The 16,129-nt window shown below is 42.4% G+C and overlaps 1 protein-coding gene across 2 annotated transcripts in view; it reads right to left on the bottom strand.

The window, feature by feature from the left end:
• LOC146866790 (zinc finger protein castor homolog 1-like) overlaps nt 1-15,774 on the bottom strand; it is a 74,476-nt gene extending 58,702 nt beyond the window's left edge. Inside the window, exon 1 of one of the 2 annotated variants that reach the window (XM_085601300.1) lies at nt 15,463-15,774. The gene's annotated coding sequence lies outside the window, so the exon portion shown is untranslated. The remainder of the gene's footprint in view (nt 1-15,462) is intronic. The other variant, XM_085601311.1, reaches the window with a different exon arrangement.
• Nucleotides 15,775-16,129: the final 355 nt, after the last annotated feature.

The raw sequence follows: 16,129 nt of genomic DNA, 5'->3' as shown, positions 1-16,129 counted from the left end.
CCCGCCTGCCTCTGCTAGGTTGTGTATGGTGAGTGACAGGAGGGCTTGGGCTCCAGCAGTCTGATGAGTCAGGGCTGTGCTGAATAGTACCTTTGCTGCATAGAGAGGGGGGGGGGGGGATTTCCTTTCAGTGCCTCCAGCCTTCATAGAATAGAGAGTAGGGGGGGGAGGAGATTTCCTTTCAACTACCTGGGCCAGGTCTGCTTTCAACAATGCTGTCTCCACCTCTTGTAAGGAAGCTGCACAGAACTGATTCTGGCTAGGTACAGGCACCCTCTGCCCTCAGAGGACAAAGGATTTGCTAGTATAAATATTGGAGCCCAGACCCCAAGACTTTAGATCACTTCTGGGAATCAAGACGGACCTTTTGCCAAGGAGAAGAACCAGAGAATCTGAAGGAGTTTGGACTGCCCCTGTGCCAGAGTGCTATTTTCTGGGGTGGGCCTGCAGTGGTTTCTTTATTGCCAAGTAAAGGAGAAGGAACGTTTATTGAACTTTCATCATCTTGAAGAAGAATCTCCACGGGCTTGAACTGTGCTTGCCTCCTGCTGAAGTCTCAGGAATACAAGACTTCACCACCAGCTCCCCCCTGAATTTCCTTGCTGGGAATTCTGTCTGCAGAAGCCTGCGTGTTGTTGGGAGCTGGAAGTGCGACTCAACGAGAAGAAGCATGTCGCATCCACAGCTGTTGCTGACGCATCACCGGAGAAGCGTGTCGCAGGGCCTGTCGCGGCTCCAAAGTTACAGAGTTCTCTGCACTGCTGTCGGGGCATGCACGCATCACCTTCACGTCATCACATCGAAGACGCCATCTTGTTGCATCGCACCGGATCGTCGTATCGCATTGAGGCGCCATCTTGTCACATCGCAACCAGAACGCACCACGATATCGTCGCATCACCTCCTCTCCGGTAAGGAACAGACGCATCGCCCACTTTGCGCAAGCACTGAGGAACAGACGCATCGCCTCCCCCGAAGCAAGGAACCGATGCATCGTTCTCCCTGCAAACCTTCTGTTTATCTTGCGTTACGCATCCTAAGGTACTTTGTGAGAAACGTGTCGCATTTACCATCTAAAGTGAACTAAGCTATTTCTACTATCTGAAAGTCATTTTCTTAATACTGTATTGTGGATTTTTGTCGTTTGGGTCTTGTGTTAAGTCTATATAAAGAATACTTATTTTTTATAAAACCTGTGTTGTGTCCATCTGTAGTGTTTTCACTGTATTACTGTATGTGTTCACAAATGCTTTACACGCTGCCTCCGAGATAAGCCTTCCTACTCGTGCAAAGCTACCACAGGGTTGAGCAGGGGTTATTTTAGGAGTGTAGCCCCCCTTACTCTGACTAGAAGCAAGGGTCCCTATTTGGCCAAAGGTGCAAACCATTGCCAACTAGAGACCCCCAGTTCTAACAGAGACATTAATATCTAAAAATACAGCCCTGCCCACAAACTTGTCCTTTCTTAAAATCCCCTCCCAAGCCCCAACACTCCGCAGCTGCTCCCTGAAGCTTAGTTATGCTATTATGGTTTGTAAAGCACTCGATTACCCGAAGGTGTCTGGGCGCTGCCTGGGAAAAATGTAACGAGAAAGGTTGGGAAATTAACAGAACAACAGTCACCAACTTATTGATTGAAAAGCTAGGTTTTCAGGGTTTTCCTGAATTTGATACGCTTAAGGGATGCTTTAAGATGGAGTGGGAGGGAGATCCATGTCTTTGAGGTGCTAATCACAAAACTGGTTCCTCAACACCGTGCCTCCTTGAAAGTGGGCACTACTGAAAGTCTATACTCTGCAGATCGCAGTGTTCTAGTCGGTCTGTACCAGATAAAATTATGTCCGAAGAAATTTGGGCCAGAGTTGTGTAAGGCCCGATAGGCAATGAAAAGAGCCTTACAGATATTCTTTTCTGAATTGGCAGCCAGTGGAGTTCCCATAAAGCATGTGATGCTGACTGATATTTGGGGAAGTTAAGGATAAGGCGAGCTGCCATGTTTTGCAAGATCTGAAGATTCCTCAACAATCTCTGTTGTAAATTGACGTACCGTCCATTGCAATAATCAAGTTTAGATAACATGAGTGCTGTGACTACCAGTTTATGAAGGTGAGATGGAATAAAGGGCATGATCTTTCTACTGATCTTTAAGAGGAAAAACACAACAGACGCAATTTGATTAACTTGGTGTTCAAACGGGAGTCGATTATCGAAAATTACTCCAAGGTTCCTGACTTTTTCTACAGGTGTGGGAACCAGGTCTAGATCAGAAGGCCACTATTTAGGGGACCAGAAAGAGTTGTTTTTCCCCAACAAGAGGACCTCGATTTTACCCGAGTTGAAACTGAGGCAATTTTTGTTCATCCATAAACTGTTGTTTGACATGCAGCTTTAAAAATTTTCAGCTGTTGTGTCAAGATTATTGGATACTGATATAATAATTTGGGTCTCTTCAGCATACGATGCTACAGTGAAACCGAACTTCTTGATCAGTTTAATTAATAGAATGATATAAAGGTTAAAAAGAGTAGGGCTGAGGGAGGCACCCAGGGGTGCAACATTAAATTAATCCTACTATACTGCTCTGATGGCACTCTCTGAACCCCTTTCACTGGGAGTGCCAAGAAAGCACTGGTTCATAGCTTTTCTCTGCATTTTCCTCCTATATCTCGTCCATTTCTGTCCCTTCATTGGCACTCAACAACTTTCTAGATTCTTTCCCAGATGGTCTCATGTTATGCCACCATCTAGCCCTAGCACAGCCCTAACCACCCTCTTATATAACCTTCCTCCAAGATCAGCCCACCCCCCTTCCTTCCACAAACCTCTGCTCCCATGCAATGTGGCAATTTCACAGTTGCACTCTTCCTTCAACTCTCCATTTGATGCTTCTCTAACCCTCAGTGCAATGGTCTGCTAGCCTTAGACCAATTACTCAATTCTTGCATAAATCCACTTCATGGTTCTCAGTAATCATCCCCAAGTATCCATTGTGGCATTTGGCAAACTACCCCTCAGTGTTCTTCGGACTCACTCCAAATGCTCCCTTAATCATATCACAAGTCATCCACACATCTCATCAGCATAGCACTGCTGGAGTCCTCACCTTCCTGGTATTTGCCTACTGCTTCCCAAGCTCTTTGCTTTCTAGACATGGCTAGAGAGATAACTGTTTGTGAAACAAGCTATGAGGAGAATCATTACCAGTAATTACCCCTTCTGTGTCATAATTCAATAAGGTACTCTCTGAGGCTTCTGCCAGTGAACATTCCAATTGCCCCAATAATGTCAGACTTTCCCGCTCCACTCCACTATGAGATCAGGTAAATGGGATCCTCAGTTTCACCTCTGCACAGCGCAACACAATTAAAGCGTACTCTTTATTTCTGTGGCCTCTTCTCCAGAGACACTGTTACTGGTCTTGATTTCCACCACCTGTACAAGGAACATTGCTGCAGAATCCTCTGGAAGTGCAGGGAAGAGCAAGCACACCTACTCCATTTCCCACTTTGCCTGTAGTCACTGGCATCACCATGGTCTTGGGCTAGAAAATGTTATCACATTTTCAGGGAATGTTCTACTTCCAGACCAACATAGGACCCCAACCAGAAATTTAATGATATCTCATTCTGCGCAGAAAGAGCAGCACCATGAAAGTAGCCGTATTTCCTCCAGCGGTCATTATGCACCATGTTCTCCAGCATCTTCAGGGAAGCCCTGTTGTCTGCTACACTCTTCAAGCTTTGACGCCACCGGCAGCCATTCTGGTGTCAGCCTTGTGCGTTAACTCCATGGTGATGGGAAGGGAGGAGTTCTCTCTTTGCCGCATTCAGTCATCTGCTCATTAATCTTGTAAAGGGAGTAAGAGCATTGATCCTCACCAGTTGCTTAATTCACACGCTGTACAGTAGTAGTTCTTAACCTGTGGTCCGTGACATTTACACATAGGGTCTGTAATTGTTTACAAAATTAAATTATTTTAGCAGATTAATGAAGTAAATATATATACATAAAAGCAAAATGTAAAATTTTAAAACATCCAATAAATATAAATGAATTTGAAAGGGTGAAAATTAAGTTGGCAGTTTGAAATACTGGTGGCAGCATGCAAGCATCTATTATGGACAATTTGTCGCCTCAACTGAAATGTGCCGACAAAAAGAGAGCATGCATTGGGGCAAAAAGAGAAAACAACATACTAAAGTCTAGCATATGGTTTTACCTTTTAAAAATAAAACATTACATTTCGTTTTTTTGGTTTATGAATTATGTAAAATATTTAATCATTTGTGTATTTTTTGGTGTATACTTGTTTTTGTATGTTTGTGTATTGTTTGAGGTCTAAATTGTAGAAACTGGTTATGGGTGCCCGGCGTGCAATTGTGATTCAGTGGGGATCCTCGGAAATCAAAAGGTCAAGAATCGCTGGTTCTATTTATATATCTAGTTACCAGCAGAAGGACAGAGTGAGTAAGGACCATAAATTGTTATTTTTCTGTGTCAGATTTGTTCATCTCACCCAGGTTTCTCGAAAAAGTAGATCTAGGTTTTTTTTATGTGAATATTTTACCATTTCAGAGTAACATCTAGGATGTCTCTATTAGTACATATAGTGGACATGGTTAATACTTTTATAATAAATACACAAAACGAGAACTGGGGGTCAACAAGAGGAAGCACAGAAGGACAAATGTATATGTTTACAAAAATAACACATAGAATCTAAGAGCAGAGCATGGATTCCCATCAATCTTACTCTCGGAACAGAGCATGGATTCTTGTCAATCTAGCTCTTGTGATCATTTTTATCATTTGGTCATCCGCCCAATAAGAGAGGTCTGTCCCTTGATCATAGAGACTACCTCGCTGGCAAGCTCTATTGCTCAGAATAACTAATGGAGTTCGACCTCATATGCAGAAGAGAGAGATGCTAGTGTCCATGATGAATAATCCTATGTGGTGCAGTGCAAAAAATATATATATGTGAAAGGGATCTAAAAAGGTTGTGTGGAGAGAAAAAAACTACTATGATTCACACAAACTCCTCACACCTGTTAAAATCAGTGCAAATAAACTATAGCAGTACTACCAAATGACTGCTATTTGTAGGTCAACATGTTTCAGCCATCCAGGTGTATTCCCCACGGCTTTCTTCAGGAACTGTATATGTCAATCAGTGCTACTGCATCCGAAATTCACTCTATTTAAATATAGTGTGAAACAAAATTCAAATTAAATTAATCCAGGTTGGAGTCAATACAACCCCACTTGGTTCCAATCCTCCAATCACCGGGTGCAAACGTCACCTAGGAGGATAGAACAATTATAATAAACATCTCATATGTCCACTGTGCTTCCAAACAGTAAGGCCAACTACGTATATAGGCCCACTGATTATATAACGCATCTGAATAGGGCTTACCCATCTTGATCAGGGATTACACCTCACCTACCCTGGGACCTGTCTCAGGAGTATGAGGCCCCGCTCTGAAAAAAAAAAGGGGGGGGGGGGGGTAAATGGGAGAGAATCTTCGTCAGTATTAACCCGCCTTTAAAATGCTCATATATTCTCGACAGATACATATGTCACTGAGTGCCTAATAAAGTGCACCCTTCAATTCCACAAGATAAATTTCTGCCTAAAAAATTAGTAAATGTCTCTATACACTATATTTGATCAATTAATCAACATATGACCAGAGAAAGGAAAACTTAAATCTGTTTATTTAGCTTATTAAATATGCCAATGCTGATACAGAGTACCCCACATACTGATCTGGTGTAGGCTCTCAAATCAAGGCATCGTCTGTTAACTTAAAGGTCAAGCATGTCTCTCTCTAGACTCGGTAAAAAAAGCAGCATTTAGCCCCAGCGCGGGTGCTTACCTGTCCGTCGTTGCCTCAGGTCTCGTCTGGATCAGGGAGGGAGGCAACGACTGGAACAGGCACCACGCCTTAAATAATTAGTGATCGCACGGCTGATACCAATTAACAATCTTCCGGCTTGGAATAATGTGGTCATTGTGACGTACATCAATGCGACACTTTAACCAAGGAGACTTCACGCGAACAGTAACGCTACGAGAAAAATTTACATGAGTAGCGTCACAAATGAAACTACAAAGTGATGTCATAAGATGCCAAAATGTAGTCTAATAAGACGCATCTCGCTAGCGAAAACTGAACATAATCCCACGGTGTCTGTGATGTTCACAGAGATTCATCAAGTAATTCGCTGCATTGTAAACACTCGTGAGCATGTCCCCATACTTTGATCTACTATAATACGGGATCTCACAAGTAAAAAGAGGGGTTTAATGAATATATTAAATCGAAACACATTAATCGCAAAATCAAGCGATTTAGAGTGTCTTAAAACCAGAGAGTGTCTTATTAGTCAACAAGACTATGTAAAACTCACTTATTGTCTCTGGAAATCAATGTTGTGAATCCCACCAATTGCATATAAGGCAGTATCCATTGCTATTTTTTAGGGAATTCAAATAAAACTTTATTTAAATTGACAACAACGTCAGATCCTAGACTTGATCCAGCGCTATCAAAAATAACAAACCTCCATACTACCATGACGCATTCTACAGTTGCCACCCCCCAAGGAAAAGGCTTTCTGTAATTTGAAGCTAGTCAGCGGGTATATATGAACAGGGAAAGGACGTCAATAGTAAACATGTAGGTCCTTATGAGCATGTCACTCAAAGAAAAGTACCTATAGACTCGTCCAGGGTATATCGTCATTCAGACCCTGAACATCACTATGAAGCTTATGAACCCATCTTTGCTCCTTAACAAACAGATACGTAGAGATATCACTGATGTGTGATGGTATAACAGGTTTCTCTAGGACTGTCCAGATGAAGTCTTCTGCTCCATGGTTCTTTTCTGAAAAATGCCTCATAAGTCTGGTGGTAAGCTTCTTGCACCTGAAGGTGCTTTTGTGTCATCCCGACATATTGTATTTGGCACGGACATGTAAGAAGGTAGATCAAATTACTACTATTACAGTTTGTAAAGTGAGATTGCACCCATGGTCTGTTTGTTCCTATGTCGACAGTTGTCGTGAGGGTAGTCTGTGGACAAACAGAACATACCCCGCAAGGGTGATGCCCTGTTACTGCTGGTAAGTCCCATAGGGTTCCCACTGGCCTTGCCAATAGGGCTTTGGGACGTGTGTGGATCAATCTGTCTCTTAGGTTTCCGCATCTTTTAAAGGCAAACAGCGGTAAAGCAATTTTATCATTGCAGCAATTCAAGATCCGCCAATGTTTTCGAATGCTCTTCTGTATGTTGTTTGATAAAGTACTAAACGTATGTACAAAAGTCAACCGGTCGAGAGGTGGTTTATTTACTGGTGGTTCAAGCAGGGCCTCACGGTTATTATTGGTGGCCCGTTTCAGAGCTCGTGTGACCAGTCTGCGAGGATAATGCCTATCCAACAGTTGTTTTGCTAGAGATCTGGTGTGATTCTCAAAACCCTCAGAAGTGGAGCAGTTTCTTCGCACACGGAGAAACTGCCCGTAAGGCAAGTTGTCTCTCAGTGCTTTTGGGTGCTGGCTATCGTATCGCAGCAATGAATTGCGTGCCATGGCTTTACGATATAATTCACTCTCCAGGCCATGGGGTGTAGCAAAAATGGACAAATCCAGGAAAGCCAACCTGGTCTTGTTTATCTCTACTGTGAATCTCAGGAAATTATTCCGTGTATTCAGCCAGTGATGGAACAAGAGAATTGACTCCTGGTCACCCCGCCATATTACCAGCACATCATCGATGTACCGCTTCCACAAGCGAATCGATTAAAAAAAGGGGTTAGTAGGAACCAGGACATGCCAGACTCGGCGCAAAAACACTCCCCATACTGGTCCCTGATATTTGTAAGTATAAGGTGTTTTCATACTTAAAATAGTTATCTTTCATTGCCAAGCGGGCGAGGGCCATAATAAAATGTACTGGTGTGATGGATTCCAAGTCAGTAGCTTCCAAGATAGACATCACTGTGTCTAGGGTTTCATCTTGAGGAATTGAAGTATACAGTGATTCGACATCGAAGGAAACTAAAAAGTCTTTCTCCATGTCCAATTCAATCTGAGGAAGCAGTCGTAACACATCTTTCGTATCCTGAAGATACGTGCATTCTTTGTACAATAGGTTTCAAAAAATAATCTACAAAGGTGGATAAAGGTTCCAAGATAGATCTTGATTTTCTGCAATCTCTCAGTAGGGTCTTCAGTGAGAACCCCAGTAATCTCACCTTTGACTGCTTTTTCGAAGGTCAATACCTGAGATGGGACTATATGTCCTGGAGGATTAAACGTGGATCTTGGTCTAAAACCTGTATTTTGTTCAATCAGATCGTATTCGGTTTGTTGTTTATCTTTGAAAAAGTAATGCAGTCAAAGGCGAGATTACTGAATTATGCAAGCAGAAGCGCGATAGTTACAATAACTTACCGCGCTTAGAACAACAAGCTTTATACTCCCTATCTAAGGACGATGGTATTACCATTAAACCTGCTGATAAGGGGGGCTCTAATGTCATTTTGGACACAAATGATTATAGAAGAGAATGCCTACGACAATTTAGTGACAACATATCTTATAGGGTTCTCACTGAAGACCCTACTGAGAGATTGCAGAAAATCATTGGATATTACATTGAAGAAGCACTAAATGAAGGGTGGATAACAACACGTGAAGCTCAATACTTACAAACTAAGTTTCCGGTAATCCCTTATTTTTACATTCTACCTAAGGTGCACAAAATTCAAAAACCTCCCCCTGGCAGACCAATTATTTCAGGTCAAGGATCTATCTTTATCTTAGAACCTTTATCCACCTTTGTGGATTATTTTTTTAGACCTATTGTACAAAGAATGCCCACGTATCTTCAGGATACGAAAGATGTGTTACGACTGCTTCCTCAGATTGAATTCGACATGGAGAAAGACTTTTTAGTTTCCTTCGATGTCGAATCACTGTATACTTCAATTCCTCAAGATGAAACCCTAGACACAGTGATGTCTATCTTGGAAGCTACTGACTTGGAATCCATCACACCAGTACATTTCACTATGGCCCTTGCCCGCTTGGCAATGAAAGATAACTATTTTAAGTATGAAAACACCTTATACTTACAAATATCAGGGACCAGTATGGGGAGTGTTTTTGCGCCAAGTCTGGCGTAATTGTATGTTCACTCCTTTGAACAAGAACATGTCCTGGTTCCTACTAACCCCTTTTTTTAATCGATTCGCTTGTGGAAGCGGTACATCGATGATGTGCTGGTAATATGGCGGGGTGACCAGGAGTCAATTCTCTTATTCCATCACTGGCTGAATACACGGAATAATTTCCTGAGATTCACAGTAGAGATAAACAAGACCAGGTTGGCTTTCCTGGATTTGTCCATTTTTGCTACACCCCATGACCTGGAGAGTGAATTATATCGTAAACCCATGGCACGCAATTCATTGCTGCGATAGGATAGCCAGCACCCAAAAGCACTGAGAGACAACTTGCCTTACGGGCAGTTTCTCCGTGTTCGAAGAAACTGCTCCACTTCTGAGGGTTTTGAGAATCACACCAGATCTCTAGCAAAACAACTGTTGGATAGGCATTATCCTCGCAGACTGGTCAGACGAGCTCTGAAACGGGCCACCAATAATAACCGTGAGGCCCTGCTTGAACCACCAGTAAATAAACCACCTCTCGACCGGTTGACTTTTGAACATACGTTTAGTACTTTATCAAACAACATACAGAAGAGCATTCGAAAGCATTGGCGGATCTTGAATTGCTGAAATGATAAAATTGCTTTACCGCTGTTTGCCTTTAAAAGATCCGGTAACCTAAGAGACAGATTGATCCACACACGTCCCAAAGCCCTATTGGCAAGGCCAGTGGGAACCCTATGGGACTTACCAGCAGTAACAGGGCATCACCCTTGCGGGGTATGTTCTGTTTGTCCACAGACTACCCACACGACAACTGTCGACATAGGAACAAACAGACCATGGGTGCAATCTCACTTTACAAACTGTAATAGTAGTAATTTGATCTACCTTCTTACATGTCCGTGCCAAATACAATATGTCGGGATGACAACCCGGAAGGTTAAGGCACGCATGTTGGAACACAAAAGCACCTTCAGGTGCAAGAAGCTTACCACCAGACTTATGAGGCATTTTTCAGAAAAGAACCATGGAGCAGAAGACTTCATCTGGACAGTCCTAGAGAAACCTGTTATACCATCACACATCAGTGATATCTCTACGTATCTGTTTGTTAAGGAGCAAAGATGGGTTCATAAGCTTCACAGTGATGTTCAGGGTCTGAATGACGATATACCCTGGACGAGTCTATAGGTACTTTTCTTTGAGTGACATCCTCATAAGGACCTACATGTTTACTATTGACTTCCTTTCTCTGTTCATGTATACCAGCTGACTAGCTTCAAATTACAGAAAGCCTTTTCTTGGTGGGTGGCAACTGTAGAATGCGTCATGGTAGTATGGAGGTTTGTTATTTTTGACAGCGCTGGATCAAGTCTAGGATCTGACGTTGTTGTCAATTTAAATAAAGTTTTGTTTGAATTCCCTAAAAAATAGCAATGCATACTGCCTTATATGCAATTGGTGGGATTCACAACATTGATTTCCAGAGACAATAAGTGAGTTTTACATCGTCTCGTTGACTAATAAGACACTTGCTGCTTTTAAGACACTCTAAATCGCTTGATTTTGCGATTAATGTGTTTAGATTTAATATATTCATTAAACCCCTCTTTTTACTTGTGAGATCCCGTATTATAGTAGATCAAAGTATGGGGACATGCTCACGAGTGTTTACAATGCACGCAAATTACTTGATGAATCTCTGTGAACATTACAGACACCGTGGGATTATGTTCAGTTTTCGCTAGCGAGATGCGTCTTATTAGACTACATTTTGGCATCTTATGACATCACTTTGTAGTTTCATTTGTGACGCTACTCATGTAAATTTTTCTCGTAGCGTTACTGTTCGCGTGAAGTCTCCTTGGTTAAAGTGTCGCATTGATGTACGTCACAATGACAACATTATTCCAAGCCGGAAGATTGTTAATTGGTATCAGCCGTGCGATCACTGATTATTTAAGGCGTGGTTCCTGTTCCAGTCGTTGCCTCCCTCCCTGATCCAGACGAGACCTGAGGCAACGATGGACAGGTAAGCACTCGCGCTGGGGCTAAATGCTGCTTTTTTTACCGAGTCTAGAGAGAGACATGCTTGACCTTTAAGTTAACAGACGATGCCTTGATTTGAGAGCCTACACCAGATCAGTATGTGGGGTACTCTGTATCAGCATTGGCATATTTAATAAGCGAAATAAACAGATTTAAGTTTTCCTTTCTCTGGTCATATGTTGATTAATCAAATTTAGTGTATAGAGACATTTTTTCTAATTTTTTAGGCAGAAATTTATCTTGTGGAATTGAAGGGTGCACTTTATTAGGCACTCAGTGACATATGTATCGGTCGAGAATATATGAGCATTTTAAAGGCGGGTTAATACTGACGAAGATTCTCTCCCGTTCCCCCCCTTTTTTTCAGAGCGGGGCCTCATACTCCTGAGAGAGGTTCCAGGGTAGGTGAGGTGTAATCCCTGATCAAGATGGGTAAGCCATATTCAGATGCGGTTATATAATCAGTGGGCCTATATACGTAGTTGGCCTTACTGTTTGGAAGCACAGTGGACATATGAGATGTTAATTATAATTGTTCTATCCTCCTAGGTGACGTTTGCACCCGGTGATTGGAGGATTGGAACCAAGTGAGGTTGTATTGACTCCAACCTGGATTAATTTAATTTGAATTTTGTTTCACACTATATTTAAATAGAGTGAATGTTGGATGCAGTAGCACTGATTGACATATACAGGTCCTTAAGAAAGCCGTGGGGAATACACCTGGATGGCTGAAACATGTTGACCTACAAATAGCAGTCATTTGGTAGTACTGCTATAGTTTATTTGCACTGATTTTAACAGGTGTGAGGATTTTGTGTGAATCATAGTAGTTTTTTTCTCTCCACACAACCTTTTTAGATCCCTTTCACATATATATATTTTTTGCACTGCACCACATAGGATTATTCATCATGGATACTAGCATCTCTCTCTTCTGCATATGAGGTCTAACTCCATTAGTTATTCTGAGCAATAGAGCTTGCCAGCGAGGTAGTCTCTATGATCAAGGGACAGACCTCTCATATTGGGCGGATGACCAAATGATAAAAATGATCACAAGAGCTAGATTGACAAGAATCCATGCTCTGTTCCGAGAGTAAGATTGATGGGAATCCATGCTCTGCTCTTAGGTTCTATGTGTTATTTTTGTAAACATATACATTTGTCCTTCTGTGCTTCCTCTTGTTGACCCCCAGTTCTCGTTTTGTGTATTTACTAAGTTTGAAGTGGGGATTAGAACTTGGGCAGGTCCTTAAAATTTCCCTTAGACCCTATTTTTTCAATAAGATTTTTTAATATTTTTATAATACCAGGATCGTTTCTACCGAGTAATGGGAGTCTATTTTCAGCATAGCAGATAGATATGAGTGAGGGTCAGTCAGGAAATGCAGTATGCTATAAAGTACGATAGATAAGAACAGATTAGCACACTACAACACTAAAACCAGTCAGTGGTGAAAGGATCTGCCCAGCACTAAAAGCCAGAATGTATGTAACCCCTTCCATCAAGAGGCAAATTACAAACTGAACTGTAATGCTTCATGTAGAATTATAACTGGAGCAGTTTTACCACTTAGAAATACCAGCCGGGGGGGAGGGGAGGTGGGAGGTAAAACCCTAGCACAGTTCTACCTGCCAACAGAAGGTGGGAGACCTGCCTGGTGATGGGGGGAAAAGTGCAAAGACAGGGGGCATAATTTCCCATTTCGCATGCTAAAACCCATTTGGCGATTAAATCTTATTATCTCACAGTAATGGCGGGGTGATAGTGTCTAATGTCGATAATTTTGGGCGTGGATTACCTAACTCATAGTTACAATTCAATCTGTGTTCAGTCATTATACTAATTAAAAGAATTGATAGACAGTCATGGTTTGCTGGAAAGAGTTCCTCCCCAGTAATGCAAGTTAAAAATAGCTTCCATATGTAAGATGCCACTCTTATCCAGTGCATCTGTCAACAATTGTTGTCATGTTTAACAGAACTCGCTGACCAACAGAGCCAATGCAGTCTCTGTAGAGTTGGTGCTATGTGGCTTATCCTCTGGATTATAATAAAATAGAAAATGTCTAATCAATATATGGTAGGCTGGTGAAGATGTAATTGTTTTTTAAATGCATTTTTATGGTTCTGTTTTACGCCAAAAACCAGTTAAAGAAGACAGTCATGCGCAACAAGCGTCAATTTAAGAAAATACATAGTAAAGGTACACCGATTCATTTGTATGAAGATCAATACATTCAACCAGGCATACAGGCACCAAAAACCAACATCAATGGATGGACCTGAAGCAGCACTTGGAAGTATAACCACATACCCCTTAATCCGGCTGGACCAGCCCGTCCATTGAATCAACACAGTCTCCTGTGGTTTCCAGCCCATAGCAAGCCCTTCACCACCAAATCTTGTGGAATTTACGGAGACAACCCCTACTGTGGTAGGTCACTTTTTTTGGCTGACATGTAAAGGTCCATCCCTTGTCTCCAGGGAGGGGACTTCTGGCGCATACCGGTATCTTGCTATGTCCCTTTTTGCCACCACTAAACCCAGAGCACTAAACAGGAGCTTGAAACGGGGGCGATCCATGTCATTTGGAATTCCCAACAAGATGATTTTGGGTCAAGTGGGAGTGAAGTATCAAGTATGCGTGAAAGTTCCTTAGTGATATCATTCCAGTAGGCCGGTATTTGAGGACATTCCCAAAGTGTATCCATATAAGATACCACTGCTTCAGCACATCTTAGACAGGTGGATGTGGGTGCCATACCCATGTTATGTAGTTGGCAGCGATCGTAGTAGACCCTATGTAGAATTTTAAATTGGATGCGGTGTAGGCGCACCTTAATAGCAACCTCCTGAGGGAGCATAAGTGCGGCTCCCCAGTCAATGCCTTCAAATTCACCCAGGTCTCACACCCACCTCTCCCGTAGTCGGTGCATCGAGTATGGCATATTATTGTTAATAATTCTGTATGTCTGGGATATGGCACCACTGCCCACTCCTTCCATTAAGATACGTTCTTCAAGGGGGGTATACTACAGGATCTCCGTCCCTCTGAGCCACTCTGCCTGCCATGCATGGAGTTGTGCGTATTTAAAGAACTGGGTTGGATGTAGGTAAGAGTCCCATTGAGCCAAAGAGAAGGGCATAAACTCCCCTGCCTCAAGGATATCGCCTACTTCTGAAGTTACTATTGTGTCCCATGCACCAAAACCTTGCAATTTGGCCACCTCCCTCAACCTTGTCCCTTTCCAAAGGGGCATTTCTCGTTGTAATCGTAGCATTCTCGTCGCCTTACCCCACATAACCAGGGCCACCTGCGTCGCTGGTCCCAGCCTTTAGATGCCACTCCTGCTATAGAGGTAGTGTAGATAAGAGTGCTTTTCCAGACCTACGCAATCAAGTCGAAATGTTGGGTGATCCTGGGGGGCATAAACCAGTTGTTAATATTAACTAGGTGTGTCGCCCAGTAGCAGCAGCCTTCAATATCTTTTGGGGAATGGGAAATGTTCATGTTACAGGAATTTCAGACATTTCGAGAATTTCCCTATTTTAATAAATAATTTGCCTCGACCTTCTTATAGTCATTGTTCATGGTGGGTCCTACGGCACATTTATAGTATTGTAAATGTTGAGTACAGATACAATTTTTATCAGTCTCAGAAAGATGAAGGGCTCAGTGGATTCAAATCCGTGTCTGCGTTTGGTAGGTCCCTGTAGAAGGCATAAATGCTTACTTCTATAACGAAACATTTTTTGCAGGGATTGCAACTGTACGTTAACATTCAAGCAAGGGAAACAATTAGGCATAGTCTGGTTGGAAGAGCTCTTGAAGTTATTATAAATTAAAAACAAAACGTCAAACTTAAATGTCCTTCGGAGGACAAGAGAAATATACATTAATGCGTGTAACCTACAGGTCAGGTTAATAACCCCTGCTCAGCCAGCCCGGGTAGGCTGAGGGGGAACTAAAGCCCGCTCAGCTTAATAGACGTTGAGTGTCTGTGTGTCAGAGATTATCCTATTTACATGACTTTTAGTTTAACTGCAAGGAAACACCACTTAACTTCTACCTTACAACGTTAAAAAAGTATTTAATGCCAGTCGTTACAGGATTTGCACCACTTCCTATTTATTCTCACTCTACATAGGAAAGTTAGAAGATCCGTGCCCTGAAAACACATAGATGGAGGCAGCCCAATGGACATGGCGTAAGGTGCTTACCTGACGGCGTTCGATGTTTCTCTTCTCAAAGTGTCACACTTTGATTGTACTTTCAGGGTGATGTTCTCCCAAAAATCAAAAGAAGTATCTTACTTGCCGTGACAGGAAGAACAATGAGGCTTTAAGGGGATGGGAAACAACACGTACCTTCTAATACACATGCCCTGATCACGAGACACTAATCGCCAGGGCATGCGGGACCAGAATCCCTACATAGCACACGAACAAAACGAAGTAGATACTACTCCCCATCATGAGCTGTTGGTGTATTTTTACTGAGTATGCTCACTCGAAGCAAAGCCTTTCCAAACTGAAAAAAAAGGTAAAAGGCAAATGATATAAAAGAAGGACTGTAGTTCCACAATTGATAGTCAATGAAGAAGGACTACAGCAGGGCTTCGAAATCGAAACACAGAACAGCCTAGTACATTTTTTTTTTAATTTGCATCTTTTATATAGCGCGAACTCGACCCGAGGGTATTGGAGCGCTGTACATGAACACCGTATTTACATTACATATTCAGGCACTGGGAGATTAAGTGATTTGCCCAGAATAACAGGATGTGGACGCGACTTCGAGGCTCGAACCCTGGTTTCCTGCACCAAAGTCGGCAGTTTAAGCCGAGGGACCACATTGGTCAAGTCTGAGGTCAGATGACCCCTGGGG

Source organism: Triturus cristatus, chromosome 1_2 (genome assembly GCF_964204655.1).
Source record: "Triturus cristatus chromosome 1_2, aTriCri1.1, whole genome shotgun sequence".
NCBI classification, from domain to species: Eukaryota; Metazoa; Chordata; class Amphibia; order Caudata; family Salamandridae; genus Triturus; species Triturus cristatus.
The sequence above is the reverse complement of the archived record's forward strand: the minus strand, read 5'-3'. Positions and strand labels throughout refer to the sequence as shown.